This window comes from Equus asinus, chromosome 12 (genome assembly GCF_041296235.1).
Source record: "Equus asinus isolate D_3611 breed Donkey chromosome 12, EquAss-T2T_v2, whole genome shotgun sequence".
NCBI classification, from domain to species: Eukaryota; Metazoa; Chordata; class Mammalia; order Perissodactyla; family Equidae; genus Equus; species Equus asinus.
In genome coordinates, this window is record NC_091801.1 from 68,229,998 (window position 1) to 68,243,429 (window position 13,432).

The 13,432-nt window shown below is 40.7% G+C and overlaps 1 long non-coding RNA gene across 2 annotated transcripts in view; it reads left to right on the forward strand.

Moving 5' to 3' along the window:
* The first annotated feature begins 200 nt into the window (after positions 1–200).
* The window catches only part of LOC123275720 (uncharacterized), a 50,788-nt gene continuing 37,556 nt past the window's right edge, over positions 201–13,432 (forward strand). Inside the window, exons 1-3 of one of the 2 annotated variants that reach the window (XR_011493330.1) lie at positions 201–378; positions 11,480–11,594; positions 13,341–13,397. This is a non-coding gene — a long non-coding RNA (uncharacterized lncRNA). The remainder of the gene's footprint in view (positions 379–11,479; positions 11,595–13,340; positions 13,398–13,432) is intronic. The other variant, XR_011493329.1, reaches the window with a different exon arrangement.

Here is a 13,432-nt window from a genome sequence, read left to right on the forward strand (position 1 = left end):
ATACGTTTTTCACTATACAAATACACTGGCACCAATATGAGAACAATACCCGACAAAAACTGCCCCCACAAAATTTCAATATGCCCCCCAGGGGGCAGTACTGTGCCCACCGAGAACCTCTGCTTTAGGACTTGAAGAAAGGAAATGCTTCAGATACAGAAATTCATTCTTCCGTTCATGCATTTAACAATCAGGTTTTTGAGCACCAGCGTATTATATCAGGCACTGTGGGAGCTGCCAGGCTGAGTCAGGCGATATTTCTGTCTTCAAGGAGATTACAGTCTAGAAACCAAGCAAAAAACATGAGCATAAAAACATCAAGCAAGATGAGAGGTGAGAAGAGATCAAGGAGAGATACATAAAGAGACCCCTTTAAAGGTACGGATTGACGAATATAAATCTCACCTTCCCTTCTCTCTCCTTCCCTCCGTCTCTCTTCCTCTCCCTTCTTCCCTCCCTCCCTCTCTTCCTTTATTCCTTCCTTCCTCTTCTCCCACCCATCCTCCTCCTCCTCTTCTGTAGTACCAGTTTATAGAGTCACCTCCTTCTCTCTATAAGCTGTCTGCCTGGTTCACTGCCCAATGCCAGTAGCCCAGAGTCCTTCCAATTTAGGGCCATGCCCACAGGGCAATTCTGTCCAGGAAAAGAATTTCAATAGCACGGTGCTGAGAACAGTGTCCTTAGCTGAATTGCTGCCAATTATTTGGTATCCTTTTACAAAGCAAGACTGTTATCACACTCAAAAAAATTGGTTGCAGACCTAAGCATTATGAATATATGTTTAGCATAGCAGATTGTGCCAGCCCACATAAATCTGTTTAGAGATCATGCTCAGAGTAACTTGTTTTTATTAAAATAAACTCATTTGTAAAAATTGTAAATATGACTGATTTCAACAGCTGTGGGACTCCAGAAGTAAGATTTTACCCAAGGATTGGCTCAATTAGAAGAGTCTAGATTTTTTTATGCATATGTTTTGCGGTTTGTCATACACAGTCTGGTGTGGCAAAACTTCAGTAGTGTTAGAGATGAGAAGTTGTCCAGCAGCCTTTAAAAAGCACAGCACTCTTGCTATTTAGAGCCTCGTCCACCTTTGCAACAGTGAAAAAAAATATTTGTAGGGAATTCAAGAGCTTTGAATCAAAAGTTCGAAGCACTGGTGTCAGCTGAAGAGGAACAGGCTTCCAACAGCACTTTTTGGGGTAGTTTCCTTCTGTTTTTATTTTTCCTTTTTCTACTTTTGGTGACAAAGTCTCCTAAAAAACATGATATCATGAAACAGATCAGCCAAAAAGACATCAAGCTAACATACTTTAAACTCTTAGCTATAGTTAGGTGAATTTGAGAATTTTGCCCTAGTGAAACACTCCCACAATTCCCTCTAACGGCTGCTTCAGAAGGTGGACAGAACATTCCTGCTAAAGCTAGTTCAGGCTGAACAAACTTTCAAAGTCAGTTCAGGGTCAGGTCATTCCCTCTTCCTTTGAATGCTTGCTTTGTGAAAATAATAATGTTATTGATAATAACAACAATAAGGACGAGTTAATATTCTTGGTAAATGTCCTCCCACTCCACTCTTCCCATACTTCAGTATCCAGTATGAGACCATATATTTCTATATAGGACTATAGACTCAAAAGAGGAAAAATAGGAAAAACTGATTTCCCAGTATTTATTCAAGGAGTAACATGTTGATACACCTCTTTTGAAAACAATCATGGTGTCGTCTGGGTTGGTTCATTCATCCGTGTGCACTCTATTTCCACCAAAAAGTTAGTGTCTATGTCAACACTCTCTGAAAAAAAGATGCCAGTGTATCTTTTTTGACTTAAAATCTTAGGACGCAAATAACTTTAGGAGAACATCCAACCAGAAGGCAATGCTAGAGTAAGAAAATGCTAGTTTTCGCTGTGTTTTAAAGTCTTAGCAGAGGAGTCTAGAGCAGCAGGTCTTAAACTTTAATGTGCGTGAAAATTATCAGGGAACTTTGTTTAAAATGTAGCGTCCCCCAGGAGAGTCTAATTCCGTAGGTCTGGATGAGGCTGTGAATCTACATTTGACAGGCAGCTGATGACCCTTCACTTTGAGAAATAGTGATCTAGAAAAGTGGTTATAATTGGGGGAAAACTTATTGCAGCCTTGTAGAACCAAGAATTACAAGCTATAAAAAGTCACTATCTCTAAGAAGAGGTATCCATTCCTAGAACTGTGAGTTGGTTGGACATCAACACTGAAGGGGAATTCTACTTCAGTCATCAAGAACTTTTGGACCCATTGCAGATTTCCATCTTCCGGGAAACCTCATGGCTCACTAAACTCTGGACACTTTAGATATACTATCTCATTTTACCCTTCTGGTGTCTCTGGGAGGTAGTTGGTATTGTTTGCAGTTAACATGAGGAAGCCAAGGTTTAGAGAGGGTAACCTGCCTAGTCAGTTGCCCAGTAATCTGCAAGGAAAGGTGGGTTTTGAACCCACGCTGACTGATCCTAAAATCTAATGACGATGCTACATATGCTGCTTCCCAGAAGGAAGGCATTGGATTCGCCAGGTGACAGTGTGCAGAAGATTTGAGAGCATTCACTGGTGTTGAAGTCAGATGGTCCTCTGTTCAAGTCCCAGATTCTCTACAATAGCAGTTGTTGCTGCGTAACAAATCCACCAAAGTTAGTGGCTTAAAAGCCTCAGCAATCATTTAGCTCATAAGTCTGTGTGTTGGCCGGGTGGTTCTGATGATCTGGGCAGGGTTTGGCTGATCTTGGCTGGACTGACTGATGCATCTGTGGTTAGCAGGTGGGTTGTCTAGGGGCTGCCTAGTCCAGGATGAAATCATTCTTACTTCAGTGGATCATCCAGGCGCTGGCTCATCTAGGACAGCCTCAGTCACACCTCCAGTGGTTGGCTGGCTATTGGTCACAGGGGTGACTGATTTTCTCATCTTGATTTCATGATGTTCCAGTTAACACTCTTCTGGTTGTGGTACAGAATCCCGCTCAAGCTGGCTCAACCAAAGAAGCGAAAGCTACTGTTTGTCCCTGCATGTGCACTCCATCCTCTCCTCCCTTGACTCTCCTTTTAAGATTCCTCTAGAACGTGGCCCAGCCAAGTGGCCTTAACCTAGGAGTCTTTGTTCCTTAGAGCTAAATGGCCTGGTTCTCAGTGTCCCAACTTCAAAATCAAGAGAGAGAATCTGATTGGTCCAGCACATCTTTTCTTAAAAAGTTCGCTTAGTCCAATCTGCCATGGCAGGAGGGGTGGGCAGACCTGGGGGGAAAGGGCAGCTTTATGTGGGCAGCAGAGGCTGTGAGCAAGGGCAGTTCCTCAGAAGATGGGTGTGAGCCAGCAGACACAGTCACTCACGTTACCCGGACACAGGCAGCCTTCTCTAATATTTTAAGCTACCGTCCCATCATATAGTCAAAATACTCAACTTCCGGGCCCGTATAAAAACCCACCTCCTCTCTGAACAGCTCTTGATAAAGTGGAATCAGAGTGGCTATTTCTCCCACCCACTCACCAAACACCTACCACGCCTTCAGCTGTGCACAGGTGTACTGGTTTGCTAGGGCTGCCATAAGGAAGTACCACAGACTGGCAGAAACAGTCCCAGAGACCCTCAGTCCAAGACCAAGGTGTCGGCAGGGTTGGTTCTTTCTGAGGGCTGTAAGGGAAGGATCTGTTCCAGGTCTCTCTCCTTGACTTGTAGACAGACAGTGGTCTTCCCCCAGTGTCCTCACATCATCTTCCTTCGGTACATGTCTGCATTCAGATTCCTCTCTTATAAGGGCACCAGTCATATAGGATTAGGGTCAACCCTAATGGCCTCATTTTAACTTAAGTACGTCTGCAAAGATCCTATCTCTAAATATAGTCACGTTTTGAGGTGCTGGGGTTAGGACTTCTACATGTGAATTCTGAGGGAGTCACAATTCAGCCCATAACAACACGAAAACAGTCATCGCTATAAACAATGTAAATGGTATCTGAGCCTGTTCTTTCCGTTGCAACATCACTGGGCTTATCTGCAGTTCTGCTTATCAGAATGCCCTTCAGTCCCTGAGAGCATCCAGTAACTATTTATTGACTCTTTGTGTCTGCTATTTATAAATAAGCCTTTTATAAAGCTCCACGTTTGTGAAAAAGTGGTCCCACTATGTACTTTGAAGTTTTCTTTTATTATGAAGGCTTTATTTTAGATTATATATAATCAAATATTTCACTTACACATTGCCTAAGGCAATGTTTCTCAACATTTTAAAAACACATCTAGGGGCCCGCCCTGTGGCTGAGTGGTTAAGTTCCCTTGCTCTGCTGCGGCAGCCCAGTGTTTCGTCAGTTCAAATCCTGGGCGCGGACATGGCACCGCTCATCAAGCCACGCTGAGGTGGCATCCCACATGCCACAACTAGAAGGATGCACAACTAAAAATATACAACTATGTACCGGGGGGCTTTGGGGAGAAAAAGGAAAAAAAATTAAAAAAATAAAAACACATCTATACTCCAGCCCCACCTCCAAAGATTCTGATGATTTGGTTTAGGGTGGGATACGGGCACTGATTTTTTTTTTTTTTTTAAGCTTCCCAAATAATTCCAAAATGCAGTCACTGTTGAGAACCGCTGGCCTCAGGTAAAGAGTAGCGGAGGCAAACAACTCTTATGAAGCATCCCTCCCTGCCAGGCCCCCAGCTCAGTGTTTTTCTATATAATTTAATTTTCAAAACAATCTTATGAATATTAGTACTACATCCCCCTTTTTATAGACTAAGAAACTGATGCTCAAGAAGATTGCCTTGGTCGGGTCCCACAAGTTGTGGGGGCAGAAGGTTATTCAGGTTTAAATATTGGGTAGAAGGGGCCTGGGTTGGGCTGGCAGCTGGTCACATCTTTTCCACTGTTTGTGGAGGGGATCAGCACAGAAAGACACATCAATTTTTGGCCACTTTTAGAAAACAGATCTCATAGTCTCGCCTTCACACTGATTCCTCCATCACAGGTTCAACAACCATTAAGTGAGTATATTAGTATTTCTGTTTGTCAAAACAGACTAGGCCGTGCTGCTGTAACAAACCCAGCTACCCTGGGCTTCACATGTCAGGATTTCTCATTCATCGAGCTGTCTTGTAGCTCTCAGTGTCTCTCTGGGGCCACTCCCTACCGAATGGTGGCTCGGGGATCCAGGCTGCTTCCTCTTTTGGGCTATGTTGTGTACAGGTCTTCCAGGTTGCCCAGGGTGGGGGAAGTGAGATTTCCACTAGCTATTAAATGTTTCGGTTTAGAAGTGACACGTGTACTTCTGCTTAGAGTTCTTTGATCAGCCCTAGTCACCGGAAACGTGGAGGAGCACAAGGACAGTCTGGTGAGAGGTAAATATCTCAGCCATGTTACCTTAACAAAGGCATCTTTTGTGGAGAAGATGTTCAAGAAGATTGAAACCCATATTGATTCCACAGGCCCTCCTTTTCCACCAGAGTGAAGTCAATAGTCCATCCTCTCAGCCTTGGATGATAAAGTAAAGGCAAACCTAATTTCTTTAGTGAAGTATGAGGCAATTTAGGTGTGTTGATATGTAATTTTACCGTGCTGTACATTCTTTGGGGGGCAGGGGCCACATCTCATTCTTCTCTCTCCTAATGCCTTGCACACAGTAGGTCCTCAGTAATACATATATACATAAATTCAGCAAATATTAATTGGACTAAACAGAAATAGTCCCTGCCCTCATAACTACAATTAAAATACTCTAATAATAACATATGAGTGTTGTGTCTTGTCATTTGTAATGGAGTTTAACTCCCATTATCTCATTTTAATTGTGAATGTTATAAATTGAAAATACAGACCAGTTGGCTTGGACGTGTCATTAAGTTAATTTCTCAATTTGCAATTTCCCTCATCCTTACACATTTCTTTCCCTCCTGCTTCATAGCTGCATGAGAGGTCGGCAGCTTACAGCCAGCAGGGTAATATAACACTAGGCTTATGTTATGCATGTACCCAAAGGTTACACATCTCCTTTCTGAGCACACAGATAGGTCTGCAGACTTTTAACAACTTTTTTGAAAAACACTTGCCCAAAGACAGTCAGGGATAATATAAAAATACACGGACATAATTTTTCAGTTTAGATACACAAGAATATTTTTTCTGATTTTTTACCTTCCTTTAAATATTTCAGTTTTCATAATTAAAATAAATACTAGAGCTTAAAAGTAACTTTTATGTTTTTATAAAACATTTGTATTACCAAAGGAATATAATCACTTTGCGGAAACTTAAAAAAAATAGAGATAAGACTCTATCCATGGTTCTCTCTTCCTAACCACTATTAGCATTTTGATGTATTTCCAGATTAGCTATTTTTAGATGAAAGAAAATACGTTCAGTTATCTCTGTTTCTTCTCCTGCAAGGTTATTTTGTGTAAGAATATTAGAAAATTGTCATTTTGGATAGACATTTTCATTTAGCTAGTATTTTAGTGATTATATTTCATGCAACAGCTGTGAGGTGAAGGTTCAGAAGAAACCAGGGAATTCATTTGAGTGATGGTGGTAATTTACATTTTCTCCCTAGTTGGGGGGGAAGGAGACAAGAAAAATTTAAGGAAGAAACAGAAGAGACATATGCTGTGGTCCTAAATATAAAACACGTAAACTGAATGAAAAAAATAATTACAGAACGTAAGATTCGGTAACTTATTTTTCTTCCTAAATGATTAAAGCAAAACCTTGTGTCTTTTTTTAAGACCCTGCTTTTCTTAAATATTCAGCACAGTAAATAGCTATAATTAGGATTCATCACACGTAATCAGTTTCCAAATTATTTCATGAATACATTATCTATTGCAACGAGCCACCCTTTCTTCCCCCCAGTCAATCTTTAAGCCAGTTGAAGTTTCACAATGGTCCTTTAAACCAACACTTGTAGCTCACAACGTCTGCATGTTCAGGGGCCCCATGTTGGGCACTGTTTGATGCATTAAGGGTTCCAGTCCCTTATCTTGTGAATGTTGAAATCATTTGGATTTGGCGTGTGCTCTGAAGGTAGTGGTATTCCCGGAGCCCTCTCGCTGCATGTTAAGTGCTGTTCTCTGACTCCCAGCCAGAGCGCGGATGTTGGCAGGGCTGATTGCTCAAATGTAGTGATCTCATTCCCAACCTTTGCATACTAAAATTACATAGCCTAAACATGAAGCTTCCAGATTTCTCCTCTTAAAAGCAGAATAAAGACATAATTCCACATTGCTCCAAAAGAATTAAGACAATCTTTGAAATGGGAAGAACTTTGAAAATAAAATTGTTAGGCCATCACAATAAAATATTAAGGAAATAATGCTGGTTTGTGAGGTTCAATAACAGCTGAGAAACCCAAAAAAATTTTATAGTTATTGTCAGGGCGTTTCATATTTTTCTACTTTTTATCAAGGGAGCTTAGGTTGGGTTCTCCCTAGAGCATCCCCTGAGTAAAGGATGCGAGGGCAAGGGGTTACTTGGGAGGCGATGCTGAGAAATACAAGCAGGGGAGTGGAGGAGTGGGTTGGGAAAGGGAAGGAAGCTAACATAGAGCGCAGTTTGGGGCAGGTGATTGCTCTGAGACCCGGGCCTCAATCCCAATGGGGAACCTAGAGACAACGTGTAGAACACACCTCAGAATTGTCCCAACTCGCATCTATGTCTGGATGGCAGCTATTCCCAGGCATGTTAACTTCCCTTCACTTCTAGCCTACATCCAGCATGGACCACGAGAAAAGCCTCAGGTGTGGTTTACAAATGTTTGCAGGAGGTTGCCAATGGCACGTACCTGAATGTTGGATGCCAAGAGCATATAAGAAGGGCACCTGCAGTGTCTGTTCAGGGGAGGTGCTTACAAACATGGGTTTCAATCACACAGACCTAGCGGAGTCCTGCTTCTGCCACTTATGTGTGAAACTGAGCAAATTAATCTATCTAAGCCTTTCTTTATTTGTAAAATGAAAATAATACTAGAATTTACCTCCTAGGGTCTTTGTAAGGATTAAATAAGATACAATGTGCAAAGTGCACACAAGGTGAGAGAGTTTCACGTGTGTATCAGAGAACTGGCTCAAATGGATACTAGAAATTATGTCAGTAATTGCAGCTTTGTTAACCTTTATGACAGACAAATCTTAGGGTAGCTGCAGGGTTCACACTTCCTTATAATGGGGGTTTCCTATAGCAATGTCTAAATTATATGGCCCTGGTCTCTGGCCATAGCTAGGAAGGACATCAAGACCAATCCAATTCTTTGTTAGGGGGAACTTGGAAATCTAAAACAGAGAAACACTGGGTCTGGGTGTCTCTGTTGAGTCACATTAATAACAATTAGAGCAGCCCTGTTTCTCTCCAGCGACTTTTGGTTGTTCTGACCATCCACGAGATAACTTACATCCTTTCAAAAATACACCTTTTTTGCTAAAGTTAGCCAGAGAGAATTTCTGTTGATTGCAACCAAAAGAATCTTAACCAATAAAACCCATCTATTCGTAATCCAACACTTTAACTGATAGCTACTCTCTTATCACTATTTATATAGAAATATAATTCATTTTATATTTATAAACAATTTATATATAAATTCTATCTTATGTTTATTTTAAATATAATTTATTGTAAATATATAAATATATAGTTACATATACATATATATTTCTTGGTATTTTGTGCTTGTTTCCAGAGCTAGTCAAAAAACAAAACATAGGGCCAGCCCGGTGGCATAGTGGTTAAGTTCACATACTCTGCTTTGGAGGCCCAGGGTTCACAGGTTCAGATCGCAGGTACGGATCTACACACTGCTCATCAAGCCATGCTGTGGCGGTGTCCCACATAAAATAGAGGAAGATTGGCACAGATGTTAGCTCAGGGCCAATCTTCCTCACACAAGCAAACTAACAAAAAACCCCACAACCTTCCAGTCTTTTCACAGTCATTTTATGGAATGACTATGAAAAGCTAAAAAAATACAATTATTGATTAGACGGGTTTCAGTCTCAGGAGGATGCCTAATACGTGGACAATTAACTCTCAGCAAACCAAAGTGAAAATGTGTTCTTACATAGCCATGGAATTGGATAAATCTAACAGAAGCAGCTCCTAAAAATAAAATTGGGATGACTTTGTGTCTTTTTAAAACTTAGACGCTATTAGGTAGATCCCATTCTCCTTTTCTGAAGTGTGGGCTTCCCCTCACCATAGCCCCCATGGGCCTCCATTTTCCATTAACTTCCTATCTTCCTATTCTGCTCCTTAATCTTCTGCTCTCCTTATCCATTACCCAGTCATGAAGTCAACTGAGACTTATTTAGTGTCACCTATGGTCCTATTATGGTAAGGGCTGGATCTACAGTCATAAAACAGAACAAACTTAGCTCCTGACCTTAAAAAGCCTATGTCTCGTGGTGAGACAAACATTAAACAAATAAACATTATAAAATATACAGCTACAAATTACGAAAAGTGTCATGTAAGAATATTGGGGATTAAATGAGAGATTAAAATAGGAAATACTTAGATTGAGGAGGGTCAGGAAAACTTCTCCAAGACAGTGACTTTTATGCTGAGAAATGAAGAATAGGAAGAGGATTTTGAAAAGCCTAGAGGTAGAAAAAAAAACTGAAAAAAAGCTATCATGGGTGGCGTATTGTGGGCCAGGAGAAAAGTGGGGAGATGAAGCTGAGAGGTAGGCAGGAGCCATAACAAGCGTCAGCAATGGGAAGCACTAATGAGCACGAGCAAATGATGGCATCAGATCTGAGTTTCTTAAAAGAATATTTTGGCTACTGGTTGGAGAATGGATGGTGGGGGCAAGAGTATAAGCAAGACTCATCAGGAGGCTCTTGCTGTAGGACAGACATGTGATTATAGTGGGTTGAGAGAGCCGGGGAGGAAATGGAGAGATCTGAGAGGTATTTGGGAGACAGAAAATCAGGACTTGGTGATGGATTGGAAGTTGAGAGAGAGGGAAGCTTTAGATTTCTGGCTTTGGCGTTTGGATGGATGGTAGTAGATGGTAGATTCATTGAAAAGAGGAACTTGGGAGGAGCAGCAGGTTTCAAGGAAAGATCAAAATGTGTTGGTCTGTAGTTCAGAAAAGTGATATGGCCTGGAAATATAAATTTGGGAGAGGTTGATATACAGTTGAAATACCTGTATTTAAAGCCTTGAGAGCAGGGAACCACACCTGGAGAAAGAGCGCAGAGAGAAGAGAGCTCAGGATCAAGCTCTGGAGAACAACATGAAGACTAAGAGTAGAGGGAGGTCATCAAAAAGGAAAAAAAGTACAGAGCAGCTCTTTTCTGGACTCCGGAGGGAAACCCACGAGCGTAGCGTCACAGCAGGCAGGAGAAAACTCGCTTCAAGAAAGACGCGCTCTGTGTCATGGAAGGATGCAGAGTGGCAGAGTATGAAAAGGACTAAGGTGTGTACATTTGATTTAGGAAAATGGCAGTCACTAGTGGCCTTAGTAAGAATAGTTTGAAGAAGTATTTTTGCAACCTGTCCTGCCCCATTCCAATCATGCCCTTCTCCCTGATTAAAACAAGAGAAAAACAAGCAAAGCTATTCTCATTCCTTTTGCTTTGAAACTGGCAGCACTCCTACTACAAGGTGAGAAATCCCCCTCCGTATAAAATCAATTCAGAACCTCTTTCATTTCCTTCCTCATTTTACTCTCATGACAACTTCCTCTTCTTCTTAGGGAGACTCATCTCAAGGTGAAAGACTTAAAATGGTGGTTCTTTCTCACCACTGGTACTTCCAGACAACCACAACTCCTTCAGTTCTGGAGGCCAGAAGGCCAAAATCGGTCCCACTGGGCCAAAACCAGTGTGGGTAGGGCTGCTCTCCTCCGGAGGAACTAAGGGAGTTTGTTCATTGCCTCTTCCACCTCCTGGAGGCTGGCTGCCAGCATTTCATTGGCTTATAGCCACATGACACCAATCCTTGACTTGACTGTCACATTGCCTTCTCTTCTAAAGTCTCCCTGTCTCCCTTTTATAAGGATACATGATTGCATTTAGGGCCCACACAAATAATCCAGGACACTCTACCTCAAGATCCTTAATTTAATTACTTCTAAAAAACGCTCTCGTTTTTCATTTTGCCACTAAAGGAAACATTCACAGGTTCCCAGGATTAGGATGAAGGTATGTTTTGGATGGTCATGTTTCAGTCTACCACGAAAGTTAGGTGCAAAATATGGACTAGGAAGACTATACTGTCTTCTGCCTCTCCAGCATCCCTATATTACCTGAAAATCAAGATGTTTCCAATTGTACCCAACTCATCCCTGAAATTGGCACCTGTTCTCTATCACTGTCAATATCCCCACCGATCCCCTGAGAGTTTATCTTTACAACTCTGGAATTATCTTTAGGGTGCATTGTATTACCAAACAAGGTCTTACTAAGCTTTCCTTTACAAAAACACCTCTGAAGACTTCCTTTTCATTCTCCTTCCTCTAGCCTGTCACTTCTCTAGACCATCCAAGAAAAGCTTTCAAGTCCATTTGATCACGCTACCTGTGTGCTCAAGGACGCATTGTCTTCTTATTTTTCCAGCTTTTACTTCCTATAAACAGTAAGTCCTGAATAAGACCTTCTGAGTCCCTAAGCATCAAAAATATTGTCCCCAACTCTTTATGTATCCTTTCTTGCAGTCCTTTCTCAATAATGGAGATCCACTCGACAACAGCAACTTAAACAAGACAGTTTATTTCTCTTTCAAGTCCAGATACAGTTAAGGGCTTGAACAGCAATCCCCTAAAGTGATCATGAGCAAGGCTCTTTTTCTACTTTTATGAAGTAGGGCTTGCGTTCCATCTTTAAGGTCACCTCATAGTTCAAGATAGCTTCCAGAGTTCCTTGTCATTATATATATACAGCCACTTTATATTTGTATAATATATATTTTATTATATATATTTTACATATTTATATAATATACACATATATATTTCAGGCAGCAGGTACAAGGAAGCACAGAAGGGCAGAGAGGGCTCTCAAAGAGCTTTCCTAGAAATTGTGCTCACTTTCCTTTGTATTTCATTGGCCAGAACTTAGTCACATCTTGCTGCAATGGAAGAAAACATTTTTCAGCAGGAAAATTTTTATTATTTTATGAATTAATTTATTTTTACTTATTTCCAGGACTTTGTTACAAGGAATGAGAGAATGGATATTAGGAGGCAAACTGGCAATCTTTTTCTTAATGTCCTAATATAAAGTGAGTTTTTACGCCCACAGGATCCCTCAGCAAAAAGTAGTTACCTTAAATTCAAGTCCTAACAAAGTCCCTTATGTTATGGAGCACTCTCTCAATTGCAATATTTTGAGCAACAAAGTACTGTGTGTGCATGTGCATGTAGTGAAGACAAGTGAGTCTGAAATAACCTCAACTGATCCCATAGTGCATATTTACAGGGATCCCTGACAGAATCAGTTAAAAACAAAAAGGCAAAGGGGAGCCTAACTCTCCACTCCTTAAGAGTGGGCTGTGCATAGTAATCTTTCAAAGTGTAACACGAAAAGGGAGGGGAAGGCAATTTTACAATGGACAAACCTGAAACTACTTCTGCAGGTGATCAAGGTCAATCAAGTCATAAATCACATTGATAACATGTAACCTTGATACAATCACTTTACTTTCGTGATCTTTCTCCCAACAATCCAGAATCCCAATCAAATCATAAGAAAAACAGACAAATCTCAAGAGGGGCATCTTCCAATATACCTGACCAAACACCTCAAAATTGTTGTCATCGAAAACATTCACATCCGTTATTGGATTCTTTTTGTTGTTGAGTTTTAATAGTTCTTTATGATAGTATCTGTACTAGAAGCATGACCGTTTTTAATTTTGATGAAATTGTATTTATCTAGTTTTCCTTTTGTTGTTAGTGTTTATGGTGCCATATTTAAGAAATCATTGCCAAACTCAAGGTCATAAAAATTTGCCCGTTTTTTTCTAAGAATTTTGTAGTTTTAGCTCTTAAATTTAGGTCTTTAGTCCATTTAGTGTTAATTTTTGTATATGGTGTGAGGTAGAAGTACAACCTCATTCTTTTGCATGTGGCTGTCTAGTTTTCCAGCATCATTTGTTGAAGAGACTGTTCTTTCCTTATTGAATGGTCTTGGGCACTACTGTCAAAAATCCATTGACTATAGATATATGGATTTACTTCTGACTCTCAATGCTATTCCATTGATAAGTACGTCTGTCCTTCATGCTAGTACCACAGTTTCATTAACGTAGCTTTGTATAAGTTTTGGAATATGGAAGTATGAGTCTTCTAAAATTTTTTTCAATCTTGTTTTGGCTCTTTAGGGTCCCTTGCAATTCCATTATGAATTTAGGAAAATTCAAAGGGCCATTGGGATTATGGTAAGTATTGCACTGAGTCTACAGATCGCTTGGGG